Below are 13,490 nucleotides of genomic sequence, written 5' to 3' on the forward strand. Positions count from 1 at the left end.
AAAAAGTTAAAAATTATGATTCAAGAGGGAAAGTAATCAAGTCTGCTAATCTGTGGTCATAGTCTACCTTTTGGAGGCTTTATTGGGCGTATATGATATGCTTGTTGGCAGTTTGAGGATGAGACAAATATGAGTTTGTTTCCATTTCAGCTGGTATAACTATCATAGGCCCCAGGTAGGTGACTTAACCCTCTATGGAAATTTGTGTATAAGATGATGTTTGTAGGGTTAAGAGCATCAGTTTTACAGCACAAGTGTCTGGATAAGTTCCAGTTTGCCAAAGGAACATGATAGTGTATCTAGTGTATGTGGGAGGTAATCCCAAAGAGCCCAAAGAGATGGAGTAGCAGAGGGAAGGGTCAGGAGAAGGGAAAAAACTCAAAGCAGCGTGCAGGAAGACAGGCTACTACTGCTGGAGAGACATGGGCTCAGCTCCTTCCTAGAAAGTTTCAATGGAAGGTCTCTGGGTAGTTTCACCAAGTGAAAAGCAAGCCATTTGGAATGTTCATGCACCAAGCTGTCAGTTTCACTGACTGAGAGATGCCTCTGGGTACTGTTGACCCCCAGCTCTCCCAGGCTACTGTGTGAGAGATGAGCAAACTCTCAAGGCTTTGGAAAGAGCTAAGAGGTCCTGGCAGAGAGGCTGAGGGATGGAAGGCTCAGATGAGACACTGTCTTCACACTAGTCAATGTTGATAGGAGTTACAGGTGGGCAGCTGCTGCCATGACGAAGGGAGAGGGGCATCTGTAGGCTCTAACAAACCTCTGAACTCCTTCTCCTCTTTCGTCTGTACAAGAATAAAGTTGACAGAGGACACTTTACAAATAAATGCAATGAATGATCTTTAGTTATACATAGGAATTTATTTTAAAATACATTTATAAAAGACAGATAATTAAAAAAAGAAAATATAGCCAATACGTTAGGTAATATTGGACAACTATTCTATTTCTTGAATGACATAAAATTGTTTTCCAAGGTTGAAGGCCAAATCCAAGGCCTCACACATGCCAGGCAAGTGTTCTACCACTGAGTTACACACACACAGACACAGACACACACACACACACACACACACACACACACACACACACACACATACACTCTTAGCAAAGAGGAGCAGCAGAGGATCACTTCCTTGAGTATGACAATGAACTTGGCTATTTAGGAATAGACTTTTATTTTTACCAAGTACATACTGAAGGCTAACAAGTAAGTAGATAATGCTTACATCTTGATTTCAAATGCTTAACAATTACAAACAGATAGACAGACAGACATGGAAGATAATATGGCAAATTTTCAACAGTATAGGTAAAGATATAGAGTATTCACTGTGGGAGATTCAGAGGTCCTTATGCCCACAGATAGGCACTAAGAGAACAGGAATGTTAAACACATAGGCTCGTTCTTGCAAAGGGAGGGATGTATAACCTGTTTTCTGCCCAGAAGCCAGGTGTAGACACCATTAATAGCCTGGTAACCTTTGCACTATCTATGTAGCTGAGACCACATGGGATTCTCTTCCCAAACCCTTATTGTGAATTTGTCAACCTATGGAACCCTGGAGTTTGAAGCAACACCAGCTCCTTAGTTCTGTTTAACTGAACTTTCTTGACTCTTGCAGATCTTTACTCTGCCGTGAACGGAGACTCCCCAAAGTTCACTATACTTTTATACTTTTTCGTGTGTGTATGTGTGTGTGTGTGTGTGTGTGTGTGTGTGTGTGTGTGTGTGTGTCCTTGGATGCTGTTTCTCAAGTGGTTTTTTATTTGAGGTATGATATCTCATTTTGTGTGGAACTCATCAAGTAGGTCAGGCTGACCCTCCAGTGAGCCCCAGAGGTCCAACTCTCTACACCTCCCCAGAGCTAAGATTAAAGTGTGTGCACCATGCCCAAAGGTTTTTAACATGGGTTCTGAGTATTGAATTCAGGTCCTCATGCTTACAAAGTTAAACACTACCAACTGATCTATCTCCCCAACCCCTCATTATACTTTAATTTTTTTTTTTATAGAAAGGCTTTAAGTATTTCAAAGACAGTAGGAAAAATATAAAAGAAGGGATTTGTCTCCACAGGATTAATCTGCTGTGAGGATTAGTTGATAGCTCAGGGAAGAACAATGTGTCATGTGGCTGAGAGCAAGGACCCCTTTCAGACTGTGTGGGCACCCTCTGCATTTCCTAATCACTTCTGGGGAAGTCTTAGGCAAGAGACATATGTTCTCACCTGCTAACCAAGATTAATGAAAATCTTATTGTTCTACAATTGTTCTGAGGATCAAGGGGAATGATGTTTTGTATAGCATGGAGAGTGGTACCCAAGGAATACACAAGCAATGTTAAGTAACATCCTCATCATCATCCTCAACCACCTCCTATTCTTTTGAAAGGTTCTCAGTTCAGGTGGAAAATGTTCTGATCACACCATCTGATCACAGCATCTGACAATGCCGAAGACTATTAAATACAGGTACACACACACACACACACAGTAACACCTTCAAATCCGATGCTGTTGTCATTTTTTCTTTGTTCTCACTTTACTCCATCCATCTAGGTCAGAAGCGTGATAGGGCTAAATGAACTAGCAGGCAGGGATCCTGTAAGTAGACATAGTATGGTTGAGTCCAGCACAAAGCATGACGAAAGGGATGGGTTCCCACCAAGTCAGAGGACAAGGTTCTAGCCATAGGAAAGCAGATCATGGGCCAACCTGGGGGTGAGGAAGAACCAGGCATATGTTGAGAAATTTGGGGGTTAGTTGCTAGCAATCAAGAAATACAATAGCTGTGAAAAGCTGGAACAAACAAAGTTCTTACCTTATGGAGTTTGTGCGGTTTACCCTGGGCATGCTGAGGGGACAGCCCGTCCTAGAAGCCGGTGTGGGAAGCAAAGAGCTCTCAGGCCATAACCTGGCTTTTTCAGTCTAGGCTCTCCACTCACCGGAGGAGAAAACTTGAAATTCAATTTCTCTTTTTCTTCATCTCATTATGTAAGTGTGGCGACCACACATGTGAGCATGCATGCATATGGGTAGGTGTGCATATGGAGGTTAGAGGTCAGTGTGCATCTTCATCTGCTTTATTTACTGAGGTTGGGTCCTTGCCGAAGCTAGGGCTTACTGGCTCACTTGCCTTGGGGACCCTGTCTCACAGTCTCTCATTATAGGCAGGCCTTCATTTGAACCTGTGGGGCTTTTGTTTTGTTTTTCGAGACAGGGATTCTCTGTGTAATTTGGTGCCTGTCCTGGAGCTCGCTCTGTAGACCAGGTTGGCCTCGAACTCACAGAGATCCGCCTGGCTCTGCCTCCCGAGTGCTGGGATTAAAGGCGTGCACCAGCACCCTCCGGCTGTGAGGATCTTTATGTACATGCTGGGGATACACTTGTGTGATAAACATTTGATATACAAGCCACCACTCCAGCCTCCAAATTCACTGGTTAAGCCTTGGTGTCCTTGTTTATGAAAATAGGTTTCAATGTTCAGATTCCTTTTATAATCTGTAGAAATAGAGCCTAAATTAAGCACGCTGACTCTAGAATTGGACAATGCTAGCTTCATTCAGCGTGATTACAGGTAACTAATTTGCCCACATAGATGGTATTATTGAATTAAAACAAGCAAAGTGTTCTTAGCTAAGAGTCACTAGAACATCTCAAATAACAGCAGCTACCAGTAGGAAAGCATATTTCGTGTCAATGACCAAGAAGTCCATGGATGCCAACCCAGAAATTATGTGGCCTTGTATTCTTGTGAGGACTATAAGGTTTTCTATCTTGCCATTTTTTACTGGTCACCATGGGTCATGACGCATGGTGGGAATGTTATCTTTACTATGAGTAGGAAACTGGAAAACCAGGAAACCTACTACCAATAGAGAACAGAGGAGTAAGTATTGGGTACTATTAAAACCCTTAATAACTGCTAGCTTCTATTCTACTGTTATTTTGTATTCTTTATATGATTGTTCCAATAATTTTGCAAGTGAGAATTAGATGGCATTGGCACCTCAGACTTAAGGGATTGATGATAACAACCATGGCAGTTATTATAAAAATTTATTTCCATTAAGATCCATTAAGAATTTGCTCTCACCCCAGACACTAAAGGATAGAGAAATACGTGTCACTCTGGCATCTGATTTCATATTCATAATAATGTGCAAAAAATGGATTATGTCCCCAAATGATTGAGAAGCTGTGGTTTGGTTGATGAACTGAAGATGATATCGAAGACAAGATCAAGCAACCATAGGCCTTTAAATGTCTGGGAATAGTACGTTTATTTTAATAGTACAAAATGGAAATCTATTTCAATTTCTAACAAAGACTATATATGCTTTGGAATTAAATGCTCTTAACATGTTTATACTCTATTTTGGCTCTTAAAAAAGATGGAAAACATTAAGAATATGTGGCATAGGGACAGACAGATGTTAAAAAAAATAATAAACAGGAGCCCATTCTGCAGTCATGCATTTTCTAATTGGCACCACACAGCCCAACATGACACAGACACCACAAACTAGAGAACAGAGAACTGAGAACTAAATCATAAAGCCACGTCTCCAGACACAAGTTTTCAAAGATGACTAAACATGGAATGGGAATATTCACTTTACCTTCTCTCAAGCGCCATTTACTGCTACATTTAACTTTTCATTTGCTGAAATAAATACCCTTGAAAACCCAAGGATAGAAGACTCTGACAACAGAAGTCTCCAGAAAGCAGTGGTTCTCAACCTTCCTCATGCTTCCACCCTTTAACATGGTTCCTCATGTTGTGGTGATTCCCCCCTCCCCCACCCCAATCATAAATTATTTCTTTGCCATTTCACAACTGTAATTTGGTAGCTGTTATGAATCGTAATGTAAATATCTGCCATGCAGGATATCTGATATGCGACCCCCAAAGGGTTGACCCCACAGGTTGAGAACCGCTGTTACAGAGAGTCATAGATCTCTAAACTTCTTAGAAACCTATTAAAATTTCCTAACCGGCAATCCTCATGATCTAATCCTTTTGGCATGCTTAATCATTTCTCTTCAGTCTCTGCTCCTACAGGAGCAGGCTGAGCACACTCTGAATGTTCAGAGGAAGCCATTCCCTCCTCCCTGTATCCACCTGGCAAGGCATTAACACCCTATTCAGAGAACACAAGGAAGGCTGGGAAACATCAGCATAATTAAATAACTCCATCAGCCTCTGAAGTGTACTCCCAACTGCGCCTCTCCACACGAAAGGGCTTTTAAATATAGATCACCCAGGGGTCTCCAGTGCCGGCTTACCTTTCCTTCCTTGCATTCCATCAGAGGAACTCAAACAGGATGCAGCATTTGGAGGAAGAAGCCCAGTTGTTTCTCTCTCTTGCAGTAATTTCAAGCCTGTTTTGCAAAAATAGCCCAAGTACCACTTAGGTCTCTGTGATGTTAAATCTGAATGCAAAAGTTCACATGGAAAATCTCATAGACATTTGTTGAATAGCGAGTCTAATTGCCTGGTAGGAACCAACATCTGATTTCTGCTTTGGGTGAACAGAGTGAAGTTATTGTTTGACCCCACGTTACTGTGACAGCCCAGTTCACTCCAATACAGTTTTCCAGGTTACCCTTTCTGTGACCTGGGAGCAGTCTGTATCATTGTCTCAGCAGATTTTATCTTAAATGCTTTCTAGGGACAGATCTCTCTCTCTCACTCTCTCTCTCTCTCTCTCTCTCTCTCTCTCTCTCTCTCTCTCTCTCTGTGTGTGTGTGTGTGTTTGTCTAGGTTTGTGTAAGTTGGCCAGATAGTGAGCCCAGGGATACATGATCTGCCTCCCTATTGCTGGGACTATAAGCACGTTTTCCAATGTCCTGCTTTTAACATTTGGGTTCTGTCAATCAAATGCAGGTCCTCATGCTTTGCACACAGGAACCCTATGGGCTAAGCTAGCAACTCCCATCATCATCATCATCATCATCATCATCATCATCATCATCATCATTATTGCTTCTGTCTTAGTGTCAGTAGATGGAGTTGCTGCCTTTTCCACTGTCTAACTCCTTCCTTCCTTCTCTCCTTCTCTGCTTTTGCCTTTCTTGCTACTTTCTCTTCACTCATCTGCTTCTCACAGAGTCCATTTTAGGATAGGTCATGTGGTCGGGATGTCTTTATAGACAAGGAGCAGAGAGGAGGGATCCGAAGGAGGTAAGCATCTTCCAGCTTGTTTCACTTTCTCATCTTATACTGAGCAGTCATTGAGGGCTTCAGTCCAGGTCCTGGCAGGAAACGCATGCATGCTCCACAGGGGTAATTGAAAAGAGTTGAGTGAAGGACTGTTTATGAAGGCATAGGTGTGGTTCCACAAGCCCATGAGACACTAGAGCTACTGTCATGAATGTCCTTAGCCTAAAGAAGCCAAAGGAAGGAGAATGAGTCAAGCTGGGAATAGCTCCAGCTGTAGGGGAGCCACCAGACAGGGGCTGTGGTCTTTGTCACAGGGACATAATCAAATTGGAATGACCCAAAAGCTCAGATGGCAAGTCCAAAATAAATAAGTAAACAAACAAATAAATAAATAAATAAAATGCTCTGACTCTCCTCCCAACCTCCAATTTCCTGCTGCGCCTAACACTGGCCAACAGAGAACAGAGAAATTGGTCCATCCACTGAGACTGGCACTACAGAGGATAGTTCAGGAGGGCACATGTACATGATCACTCACCGCTTTATCAATTTAACCTGGGCATCTATACCAACCATGGCATACATGATGGGGTGGACAAATGCAATGCTGGTGTTTTCAGTTGAAGTAATTTGATTGACTTCATCTGAATTTCAAAGAATACTTTGCCTTCAAAGCGACTAGTCACTTCTACCCTTGTCCCCAGGGGCAGGTGGACAAACCTTGAAGTGCTTAAATTGTTTTGTGAATGACCATGCCTTAATGGATAATTGTTGGACTAGTGGCTCAGAGGTGGTTGGAATGTTTAGTTTACTTTTATTTTCAGGGCTAGATTTTGAAAGCCTGGTAGATTGTAGGCTTGATGCTAGAGGTGAGAGATGGGGTCTGTTTTTTTTTTTGAAGGGCATTCTGAATTAGCTCTGAGTTTTAAGCAATTTCCCTGGAGAGAAAGAGATCTGGCTTGGTTATAGTACCATTGAAAACTATTGCTCAAACTCAGGGTTCAATGTAAGGTCTGCAGCAATGCTTATGGAGCTGGTGCACCTAATTCATACCTCTGGACTCCGCTGTGACCCTCACTGTGTTTTCCACCCTTTATTCTCCTGTCTGGCTTGATGTCAAACGATGTGATATGTGAAAACATCTCTCCAAAAGCAAATTCAGTTATTGCCTTCTCATTTTAATCCCTGGCAGAGAGTGAGAGCAGATTGTTCTATTTTGTTTTGCTTTCTGTGTTTTCAATTTGTTAAAGACTTATGATGACTCTCTGCTGAGGATGTGGCTTACTGGTTAAAACACACACACACACACACACACACACACACACAACAGGGCTTGCAGCCAGATCAAAGTTCGGAGGCCTGGCCCTCCCACAGATCGGCTCTTGGATATCAGACAAGTTATTTAGTTTTTCAAAGCTCCCAATCCTTCAAGCCAGAACCCTAATACTAACAGAGAAAGGCTGTAATGTGGATTAAATGAGGTAGTGCAAGAGAAAGGTCTGGAAAATATTCCCACACCCTTCGTGGTTATAACAAAACTTAGCAGGTTAATTCCCTGAATCACCAAAATATGTTGCTTCTGGAATTTGAACATTGCGAAAGGTTGAGTTAATTTTAATTTTTAATTTTATATGCGTGGCATCTGGCTGCCATCATCACAAGAATATTTTTTAAATTTGCTATGCAAACGTATTTTACTGTAAGAGAGAGAGAGAGAGAGAGAGAGAGAGAGAGAGAGAGAGAGAGAGGGAGGGGAAAAGATTACTTCTTAGAGTTCCTCTAAACTTGGCTGTTCTTTTTTGACTAATCCAGTTATTACTCGGCCACGGGCTTCCCTGTCTAAATTCTACTCTTCTTGCACTGTTAACAGAGGAGTTTGCTGCAGGATGCCTCTTGTTTTCTTGCAAAATTCTCCAGAGAGAGCCACTTTGATTTGAGTATTAAGGCATGATTCCTGGGCCTAAACTTCCAGTTGTGTGACCTTGAGAAAGTATTTGACGGATTTTAGCCTTCATGACTTCATCTGTAACATGGAAAATACTGTTGTCTATTTTCCCTCCCACCTTCCACCTCCAGCCTTAAAGGCTATGCTTCCCCCCATCCCTCCCCACACCCCTACACACACACACACACACACACACACACACACTTTCTCTACCCTGGGAATCCAACCCCTACCAATAATGTCAATGAAATTTGCTAGGATTCAGCCAATGAGAGGTCAGATTGTAGAAGAGAAGAGTTTGGAGTATACCTTGATCCTTACACCACTTTTCCACCCTACAGAGCTGCTAGCAGCCACAGCCCTCCAAAAACCACCCTGCTGCAGCCCCTCCTCATGGTGCTAATGATGGAAGGGATCTGGGGAAGTCTGTCCTCTCCTTGCCCCTCTGATCCTCCCTAGAGGTAAGAAGAGCTCCTACATCCCTCTGTCCATCCCTAGGGATTCCCTTACCTTGCCCACACACTGCAAACAGTCCCTTTGCTACACTGGCCTCATGTTTCTATCTGCATATGCTTTCTGATTGCTACTGGGACCCTGAGGAACGGAGGTTTTAATAACAATTGGTATTTCCAGAAGTGTCAACAATGGAAGACCAAGCAAATGACATGGGAGGGCACCTGGAACCAGGACGAAGACAGGAGAGTTTAAGAAACACCAGCCACTGTCATCCGACCCTCCTCCCATCCTGACACTAAAGTGAGAAATCCACGGAGTCTGCTTAAAGGGCAAAGGAATTTATTAGGGGAGAAAAATTCATTGTACAGGAAAGAATTGTCACGGGTTCTGGAATGCCGAGGCACAGGTCTCACATGCAGTTCCGGCTGTCTCAGTCATTCCCTTATCCAAGCCCAAGAAGGAGAGAGAAGAGAGCTGCTTATGTGCACCTCAGGTCTTAAGGGTAGCCCAGAGGCCACACCCCAGGGACATGTACTTCAAGGTCATAGGCAGGTAGAGCAGTTACCTGCTATGTTTCTAGGGCTGCGCTTCAGGGTCATAGAACAGATATCCACTACATCATGCCAGTTTTCTGATATTATTTTGATCTCAGCCCACAGATCCCTTACCCCCATTTCTGCTCTCATTACGACCCAAGCCCAGCTCCTAGGATTTGGGCTTTCAACTTTTTGCTAGTAGAGAATCAGCCAAAATCAAATATTAGAAACAATGAATTTATACTATTAAACAGGACCAATCTAAAAATATTACCCCCACACAATTGAAAATACATTGAGTGACCATATCATTAACTCTCATTCATGAATTATAGCTTTAGCACATGTGTTCAGTGGGATAATTAGTGAAAAGATAGATGGAAAACTAATTGTTAACCTCCTAACAGGAGATGCACACTCTATAAATCATAAGGGAAGAAACAGACAGAGATAATAACATGGACTAGCCAAGGGGATGAATTTCAGCTTGTCAGATTAATTGAGGAGGCTCATAAAATGCGAGTGCAATCTACTTTTTATAATAGTGACTACATGCTTTCAGTTTTTCAGAAATAGACAAGCAAATATAAACTTCAATTTGACAATGTAAAGTCTGTCTTTAATAGTTAATAAATGCCAGAGGATAGATCAACCAGTGGAGTGTTTGCCTAGCAAGTATAAGAACCTAAGTTTGAGTCTAGGAAGTCATATTTTAAAAGGTCAAGTCTGATGGCATGTGCTTGTAATACCAGTGCTGGCAAGGCAGGACAAGTGGATCCCTGATGTCATCTAGCCTAGCCTACTAGGAGAAATCTAGGCCAGTGAGAGATGCTGTTTATCACTTGTCTGTTTAAGTGGACAGGTATCTTCAGCAATAGAGTATGATTATTTAGTTCTGGTGGGAAGCCCAGAGAAAAGGTAAGGTCCCTACAGTTGGTTATACTGGGCCTGAATAGGACTGGGCTTGTCATCAGCCAGCCAATCATGAAACAGGGAGGGGCTCATTGCTGAACTATTGGCAACTGATGGAGTTTTGGAGGAGGGATCGTCATCGACTTCAGTTGTGTACCCAATAATGAACCCATCAGGATCCAATAGATGATCCCAACCACGGCCACACAGACAGATGGTTAAAATCAGAGGGTCACAGAACAAAACGGAAAAGCATGAATGTGGAAAGGGAGCCTCTAGGGAGGAGAGGAGATAGTGAGGGTTGGAAGGAGATAAGAAAGAGTGAGGGAGAAGAAATTAATTCAGAACATATTATATACATGTTTGAAATGGCCAGATTTAATTTAATCCATTAAAAAAAGACAAAAGTGGATGATGAAAGACCCACAAGGTTGCTCTTTGACCTCCACATGTACCTGCACACAAACAAACAAACAAAAAAGTTAATTAAAATGAGTTTGAGGGGTTGGGGATTTAGTTCAGTGGTAGAACGCTTGCCTAGCAAGTGCAAGGCCCTGGGTTCGGTCTTCCGCTCAAAAAAAAAAAAAAAGAGTTTGAAATGTTGTAGAGCCAAACAATGTTTTGCAAAGCAAAGATGAAATGTTTGGGGTAAGATTATTTGAAAATATAGGGGTGTGTGCTTGCAGGGGTAAGGCTCTAGAAGCACTTTGGCACTGTACTAATCTAGGACTGATTAAGAAAGTGAAATCTCGCTGGGTGGTAGTGTCGCACGCCTTTAATCCCAGCACTCTGGAGGCAGAGGTAGGCAGATCTCTGTGAGTTCGAGGCCAGCCTGGTCTATAAAGCGAGTTCCAGGAAAGGTGCACAGCTACACAGAGAAACCCTGTCTCGAAAAGCCACACACACACACAAAAGAAAACTCTCCTGGTCAGAGATAGAGGTGTATCTCTTAGCATTCTCCAGGGACCCACAGGCAATGGGATGCATGTGGAAAATACAAAAGGAGATTTGCAGAAAATTGAAATTGGCTTGTGCAGTCACAGATATCAAGAGTTCTCAAAGTCTACTACCAGAATTTGGATATTGATTCCAAGTCTTAATGTCTAAGAATTAGAGGCTAGTTGGGTAACTCACAATCTGAGACCAAAGGCCTAGGATTCAGGTTGGGGACTATGGAGGCGAGTTCTAGGGTCTGAAACTCTGAGGATCAGGGAAGATGGATATCTCAGATTAGAAAGGAAAGAGGGCTTGCCTTTCTTTGCTCCACTGGAGTTTTGAGCAAATTGGATGCTGCCCACCACATCATGAAAGCAGGTGTTCCTCATCCTGACCTATTCCAGGAACACCTCACAGGCACATTCAGAAATGATTCCTTATTACTGTTGTTGTTTCAGTGGCTTGCACATGCTGGAATGGAGTTCTACCTCTGAGCCACATGCCTGCCCGCTCTCCCTGGTTTATTTGTTTGTTTTTCCTCCCAGTTCTAAAACAGGTTCTTGCTGTGTAGTCCAGGCTACTTTCAGATTTGCAATCCTTGCTCATGAGGAGCTAGGATTATAGGCATGTACCACTCTGGCTGCCTTAGCGATGTTTTGCCAGCTCTCTGGGCTGTCTTTAAGCCAGTGAAATTGATCACATGAAATGATCTGTTGTGTGGAGAAACTCTCCCAAACCACTTCCCTGAAGCACTAGCATGAGATGCATAATCAGAATCCACAGAAGTCTCTAGAATCCACAAATACCTAGCCACCAAATTAGAACCACATCCAGGACTACAAAGCAAGATCCCAAGAGATCTTTGGAAACAGAGGTGCTATGTCTGGTCCTCATTGACAAACTATGACTCAGGAGAGTACTGAGAAGTAAGCTCTTGGCAAATGCCTGGGAGAAAGTGCTGGGAAACAGGTCTCAGTGTTGGAATGTGGGGTTGGAGGCCATGACTTACTAAAAGAGAGTAAAGTAGAAAGACAATGAGTCAGCATCCTTGCTACTTTGTGACACCGTTTTGTATAATCCCAGCAAGATGTATAGGTAGTAGATGAATTAATTCCTGTTTCCTTGGACTGGGAATGGTGGGAAAACTGGAGGCAGGGCAGTGTAACATCAAGGTCATGGAAAGAGGCAACGGGTGGGCTAATAATTGTCGGTCCTTCTGCGGTAGTGACACCCTGCTGGCCCATGTGGATCATGACATGAGAGGCTAGGCTTCTTTTATCTTAGGACTCCTTCAAGTTACTGTTGGCATAATAGAAAATAATGTTTTTATTATGATAAACAAAGTATGTGAGAATAATAAGGGGGGTTGGGTTAAATGAGTCTTACAAATGAATATAAAAATGTACTAAGTACTCTCTTTCCAGATTAGTGCCCAGTTCCCTCTCATAGCAGTCGTGGCTCAGAGGAGAAAACAAATCTTACTCCCACTGTTGACTCGGTTCAGCACCGCAGGTAAGCAATCCTTCGCTTCCTGGCTGTCAGGAGCTGATTTGGTTCTTCTGATAGGGACGGTAATGAATAGGGAGCACATACTGAACAAATTATGATTTAGGGACCATAAATGAACTTTCTGGATTCTAAGGCTTGAAATGATTGGAGGGAGTTCTTAATCCAAACAGAGATTTTAATTCCACTTGCTCTAGCACTTAGGAGACAGAGGCAGGCCGATCTCTGAGTCCAAGCCTGGACAGTTCTACAGAGGGAATTCCAGGACATCCTACATCTAGGGCTACTTACAGAGAAACCCTGTCTCAAGCCCCACCCCACCCCCAACCCCTCTATACAGGGAGCCTCAAGGTGCACCCAGAAAGTTGAACCTGAAGTATGGCTGTGATTGAAGATGGTGGGTGGCTGCTGGCACCCACCTCAGGACTGCAGAGTGGTTTGGAGAAGCCTGAAAGACTCGTGGAGTCTTAGAGGGGAGATGTAGTGGCCTGGGAGGAGTCTGCAGAGTCCGCAATATTCCCAGAACAACTGAAAAAAAAAAAAAAAAAAAAAAGGCAGGTCCTGTGGGAAGATGCTTTTAAATTGGGAGGGAAGATGGCAGAACACAGCCACAGGCAGGAGAGAAAGATGAAACCACAGACACAGCTGCACATTGGATGAAGAACATGGCATTGCTGAATAGCGCATGTCCTCAGCCTCTCAGCCAGCCTGCAGCATGCTGTGCTGCTTGCCCTGCTGGGAGAAGGAGGGTGCAACCAAGGTGCTGCCTGAGGCAGCCGGTATCAAGGGTCAGGGGTGGGTGACAGCCTGGAGCTCACACAGAACATGCCCCTGGATGCCCTGCCTAGCCAAGAGATCACCCTGACTCTTGGAAACAGGAAGCTATCTGAGATGAGTTTTTGCCCATGATGCTTCAGAAACCAGAAACCTGAACCAAACCAATGACTCCTTGCAATGAGTATTTGCATGTCAATCTGTTTGGAAACACACACACACACACACACACACACACACACACACACACACACACA

Source organism: Onychomys torridus, chromosome 23, assembly GCF_903995425.1.
Source record: "Onychomys torridus chromosome 23, mOncTor1.1, whole genome shotgun sequence".
NCBI lineage: Eukaryota > Metazoa > Chordata > Mammalia > Rodentia > Cricetidae > Onychomys > Onychomys torridus.